This window comes from Silene latifolia, chromosome Y (assembly GCF_048544455.1).
Source record: "Silene latifolia isolate original U9 population chromosome Y, ASM4854445v1, whole genome shotgun sequence".
Taxonomy (NCBI): Eukaryota; Viridiplantae; Streptophyta; class Magnoliopsida; order Caryophyllales; family Caryophyllaceae; genus Silene; species Silene latifolia.
Genome location: NC_133538.1, coordinates 146,556,963 through 146,562,984, shown reverse-complemented (window position 1 = coordinate 146,562,984; position 6,022 = coordinate 146,556,963). Strand labels below are relative to the sequence as shown.

Genomic DNA, 6,022 nt, shown 5'->3' with positions numbered 1-6,022 from the left:
TTCATCTTTTTTCCTTTTTTTTTTCTTTTCTCATCTTTTCTCATCTTTCCAATATTATCTCAATAAGAGCATATGCAACCAAAAATGAAGTAACAATCTCAAAAACTAAAACTACTAGCTTGACAAGGGCAGGCTAAATATAGGATGTAGTTAATAGGACATAAAAGGCTATTTCTGGCAGTGTGAAGCTTATGGGAAAAATGAATAAAGGGGTGACCTCTTCCACATGTGTCAACTGACCACAAACCCGAATGCCTACAGGTATTAAGCAGATTAAGTTCATATTTATGCATATTGATGTAACATGTCTCATAAGGAGTAACTATTCACATTCCTAAATGAACTGGTCATAGATGTCACCAGTTATAAAGCTCTAAAACTCATAATATAATGTAGTTTGCCAAAAATCTAAGTCTCAAGATTCAGCGAATAAATTATCGAAAACTCGTAGATATGCAATAAAACTCTACTAATAACACGTTAATGACCACGGCTTAGGCATATACAGATGAAAATGCAATGTCATCATTGAACTACTACCGTTTCGACTCAACCTATATGCTAAAATATACGTGCAATTTTTTTAATTTTTCAATTTTTTTGGATTTTCTGTATATAAGAGGAAAATAAACAATAATTCAAGACAAAAATGTAAAAGTGAGTGCAAAACAGAATGGATGCAACGCAAAACCCTTCCCCAAACCAAATCACACAATGCCCTCACTGTGCAAAATCATATGGGAAAATAATCAAGGGAAATGGGAATTTGCGATAATATTAACTAAATAAGACATAAAGGTGACTCGGAAACTCACAAGACATTAAACACAACAAAAGGAAACCTCCCCAAACCAGCGTGAGCTAGGAGGTTTTAGTAGCCAGCAGTGCTACCATAAGCTGAAAGGACAGAAAATACCGTGCATTATCCGAGAAAACAAAGTTGAATCGGTAATTATGTGCAAAGAATTAAGCTGAAGAAAGCGATAGATGAATCAAAAGGAAAGAAACTAAGGAGAAAACTCCCTAAAACTCCCTTTCGTGCTCCGCAAAACGACCAAACGCAGCAGGGGAATGATCGAAAATATGTACAACAGCGGGAAGCGGTCGATCGACCACACAGGCCAGTCGATCGACCACACAGGCCAGTCGATCGACTAGGGAATCTGAAACCGAAGCTCTTGTAGCTGCAGTGGTCAGTCGATTGACCACACAGGCCAGTCGATCGACTAATATACCTGACGAGGACAATGCTTTCTTGGAATTAACTCAAATAGCGTGAGCCAATATGGTCTAACAACCTGCAAATGCACATAATACAGCGCCTAAAATTGCGCAAAACCCAAATGTAAAGTCTATAGCCTAAATAAATCCTAAGCAAACCAAATTAAAGCAAAGTTTCGCGCATACCAAACAATAAATAGTCTAACAAAAAATAATAAATAAATTGTTTTAAAAGAATTTGATCAACTAATAGTTGATCAAGAATGGCCACGGAATGGCCCACTTGCTCGGCTTATGGCTGCAAGAAGTAGCCTCTACAATGCTCATCCTCTCAGCTGCACTCCTAACAACTCCGATATCCGCAGAACTCAACGGATCAACATCTCTAACATCTTCCCAATCACGGACCTCGTCTGGCTCATCAAAATCCAAATCGGACTCCGTCACTTTGACTGGCTCCTCATCTGGCTCCTCATCAGTTGCATAGATCAGACACCCTAGACCGCCTCTCTGCACAATGGGCTCTCTCACAACTGGAGCAACATGCTGCTCTAACTTCCCCAAACCAGCTCCTGCAATAGTCAAAACAGAAGGATCTTCCTCTAATTTGCTCCTAATCTAGGACGGAGATGTTATAGCAGGATTAGGCATAGGGGCAGGCATATCAGGCAACACAACATAAGATTTAACTACATTGCAAGTTACTGGGTACATAGAATCCTTCTTCTTATAGGTCTGGGCGTAAACAATGGACTGTTTTCCTACCTTAACGGTCAATGTCCCTAAGCCAACATCTATAACTGCACCAGCAGTGTGCAGAAATGGTCTACCCAAAATGATAGAAATGTTTTTAAATGCAAACCTAGTTAATCTCAATTTCTTAGCAAGACTTAAAGGCATAACACTAATACTGGCCCCTAGGTCACACAATGCCTTCTCAATAGAAAAGTTGCCAATATTACATGGGACTGAAAAATTACCTGGGTCTTCTTGCTTATGAGGTGCGGTATGAGTTAAATAGGAAGATGACTCCTCAGTAAGTGCGACAGATTGCACAGTATCAAGTGACTTCTTTTTAGACAACAGCTGCTTCATAAATTTCATATAGGCAGGCACTTGATTAACTAATTCTAGGAACGGAACTTACACATTTAAACTACGAATAACATTTTCAAACTTGTTAAACGATACTTGTTCCTTTATCGGCACCATTCTCTCTGGATAAGGGGCTGTAAGAAGCAACTTAGCCCTCTCCACTATGTCTCTCATACCGGCATTAGTGGAATTAGGCTGAAAATCCACTACTGTGTCCTTGTTGTAGCTCGTACCTTCTTCAGACCGTCTCAGGAATGAACCATTAACCGTCGTAGGGTCATACTTTTGAACCGGAACTGACCCATCAGCATTTGGATCTTGCCTCGATAATTTCGGAGTCGTCGTACCCCGACATAAGTAGTCCCTCAAGTTATCTGTTATTGGAGGACGAAAAGGTTCACGATCAGACGTATCTTCAGTCGATTGACCATATAGGTCAGTCGATCGACTGCCGTCCGCCGGACCAAAAACTCTAGATGATCGTCTCAACTCACGCAAGGTCCTCTCGATCTCAGGATCTAACGGTCGTAATTCACCACCCTGTGACCTGCGCATAAGAGGAAACTACAAGTAGAATATGAGAGCAGTTTAAGGAACAGGTGTCCCTTTAACCAAGAAAAAGACTAAAATAAAAACAACTAAAAATTAAACAAATGCCTCCCCGGCAACAGCGCCAAAATTTGATACCGTCGTATAGTATCAAAAATAAAATTTATAATCCAAACTACTACTATAGATAGTGGCAGTCAGGGTCGAACCAAAAGGAGGCAAGCAATTTAAAGTTGTCTAATTTAAGTCTGAAATAACAGTTTCGGGGGGTTTGATTTGAATAATTCTATAACTAAAGGCAAAAAAGTTAAAACTAAACTAGAGCAATTAAATGAGCAATTAAAGAAAATAGATGAAATCAAATATTAAAAGGATGCTAAGATGGTCGGTTCACTGTAGTTTCGACGGCAGTATCTTAGGTAAGTCTGAAATAATCACGTAAGACGGGAAAATAAGAAGTCCTCTCGGTACATTCTTAATAGGTAGCATCTTTTGATCTAGCTACGGGTGATGCGTGTCCTAAATATGATGTTTTACACCTTATATTACACGCATTTCAGAGCTCATTTGTGTAGTTTATGCTACTATTTTTCCTATTTCCGTCTACTTTTGTGTTTTTGTGTAACATTGCAGAAATGTGAAGAATCTAGCGGAAAATGAGCAAAATCCGTCCCCGAGTACTTGGCATATTATTTGACATGAAGTATTTTCTCAAGAAAAGAACTTGGTTCGTGTATCAAGGCCTGAAAGATAGATATGCGAGAGTTTTAGAAGTGGATTACCAGCTACAGTGATCTATAGACTGACCTACGTGGTCTATAGTCTGTCAGAATGCTTAACAGAAGTCTCCAGGAAAGAGAGCAGTCGATCGACTGGTCCCAGTTGTCGATCGACCACACCACGAGACTGACGCGCAAATTAAAAGACGAGAAGTTAGAAGCCCATTGTAATTAGGTTTTAGGAATAAGTTACGTAAGACTATCTATATAACGAACCCCTTCCTACTCTTACATTGATTCATATTGGGATTCAGATTTACATACTTAGTTTAAAGTTTGCAATAGTACTAAATAAATTCTCCTTTTGCATTCGGATTCGTTTTTTCTGCCTTCTTTATTTCTGGTAATTCTTGCTCTAAGTTCTATTCCTTCTTTATAGATTAGAATTGACTAGTTAGAATCCCTAAGCCCTAGTTCTTTCTTTATGCGATTTTATTGTTCATTTAATTTAATTATGAACCTGTGGTTTTCATCTTTATTTTTGTTTCTGTAAATATTTCCAGTATGAGTAGCTAAACCCTTCGTGCTAAGATGTAGGGGACCTGTAGGGTAGGCGGCGTAGATTTCATAGACCTGAGTCGCGTCATGGTCGATCGACTGCCTTACCCGGTCGATCGACCGGCTCACGTGAGATCAGCTCCGTCTTAATTAATTTAATTGCTATATTTGACGAATCGAGTGCACGCGACTAGTTGAATGCTTAGGAATTGACCGACCCGATAGATCGAAAGATAGGGGAGGGAAATAGACTACTTAATTAAGACGACTAAATTAATAAGATCGAGAGATAAGTTAATTTAGGATTTTAAATCAATTTTTAGGGCGAGAGTCAGTACTAGTGATATTAGGGACCCGTAGCTAGATCGAAAGATGCTACCTGTTAAGAATAGACCGAGAGGACTTCTTATTTTCCCGTCTTACGTGATTATTTCAGACTTACTTAGGATACTGCCGTCGAAACTACAGTGAATCGACCATCTTAGAATCCTTTTAATATTTGATTTCATCCATTTTCTTTAATCACTCATTTATTTGTTTTAGTTTAATTTTAAATTTCATTGCCTTTAGTTATAGAACTATTCAAATCAAACCCCCTCATAACTGTCACCTTAGACTAAAATTAGACAACTATTAATTGCATCGCCTCTCTGTGGTTCGACCTAGACTGCCACTAGCTATAGTAGTAGTTAGGTTTTATAAATTCATCTTTGATACTCTACGACGGTATCAAATTTTGGCGTCGTTGCCTGAGAGGCAATTGTTTAATTTTTAGTTGTTTTTATTTTAGGCTTTTTCTTGGTTTAAGGGACATCTATTCCTTAAACTATTCTCATATTCTACTTGTAGTTTCTTCTTATGCGCAGGTCAAAGGGTGGTGAATTACGACCGTTAGATCCTGAGATCGAAAGGACTTTGCGAGAGTTGAGACGATCATCTAGAGTATTGCCGGCAGAGGAAGAGCTGAGTACTCTGTCCAATTACTACGAGAACGAGTTATTTGAGGAGGATCCACCTTCGTCTCCTATTTCTACCTCTTCAGCTGAGACCGTTACATCTCCAGATATGGCTGAAGAAGCAAGTATAGCCAGTCACTCCGAGCCAAAAGCTGAGAATCTCTATAAGGGATTCGCATTGCCAGCCGGGACGGAAAGAAAATTCGAAGCAAAACCGTCCTACATCAACTTGGTTGAGAGAAACCAATTTGGGGGAGCTGTGAATGAAGAAGCAGCTAAACATATGGAGATATTCATTTACTATTGTTGTTCCATACCCCCACCAGCAGGTGTGACCCAGGACCAGATAAAGGAGACGATGTTCATATTCTCGCTCCGTGATGCTGCTAGGGAGTGGTACCGAGATCTGGATCGAGCTGCCAATGGGATTACCGAATGGAATTCGCTGGCCCTAGCATTTTATAAGAAATATTTCTCTGTATCGAAGACTAATTCGATTAGAGATCAGATCACAAGCTTTAAACAGGGTCCTGATGAATATTTTCATGAGGCATGGGTCCGTTTCAAGAAGCTGGTGCGATCTATTCCTCACCATGGGTTCGAGAAATGGTTTCTGTGCAACCAGTTCTATAATGGTCTTTATGATGATCATAGAGCTGTTCTAGATGCTGCAGGTAATGGGAGATTTCAAGAAAATAACGGTGAGATAAAGGGGTGGAAAATCATCGATGACCTGGCCACCCATAAAGCTGAGCATGGGAATTCTAGAGGAAATCAGAGAAGATCAGCTGAATCTCCTGCTGTAGCTGCAATAGAGGCCCTTACTGCGAGATTTGACAAGCTAGATTTTGGGGGATCCCAAAAAGGTGGGATATATAAAGTTAATGTTGTTTCAGACTGTTCCTTTACATGCAAAAGATGTGG

General features: G+C 39.6%; 1 non-coding gene across 1 annotated transcript; it reads right to left on the bottom strand.

Moving 5' to 3' along the window:
• Positions 1 to 5,589: 5,589 nt before the first annotated feature.
• On the bottom strand, positions 5,590 to 5,698 carry LOC141636466 (small nucleolar RNA R71). Its single transcript, XR_012541074.1, has one exon. It is a non-coding gene; the product is annotated as a small nucleolar RNA R71 (small nucleolar RNA).
• Between the last annotated feature and the right edge of the window lie 324 nt (positions 5,699 to 6,022).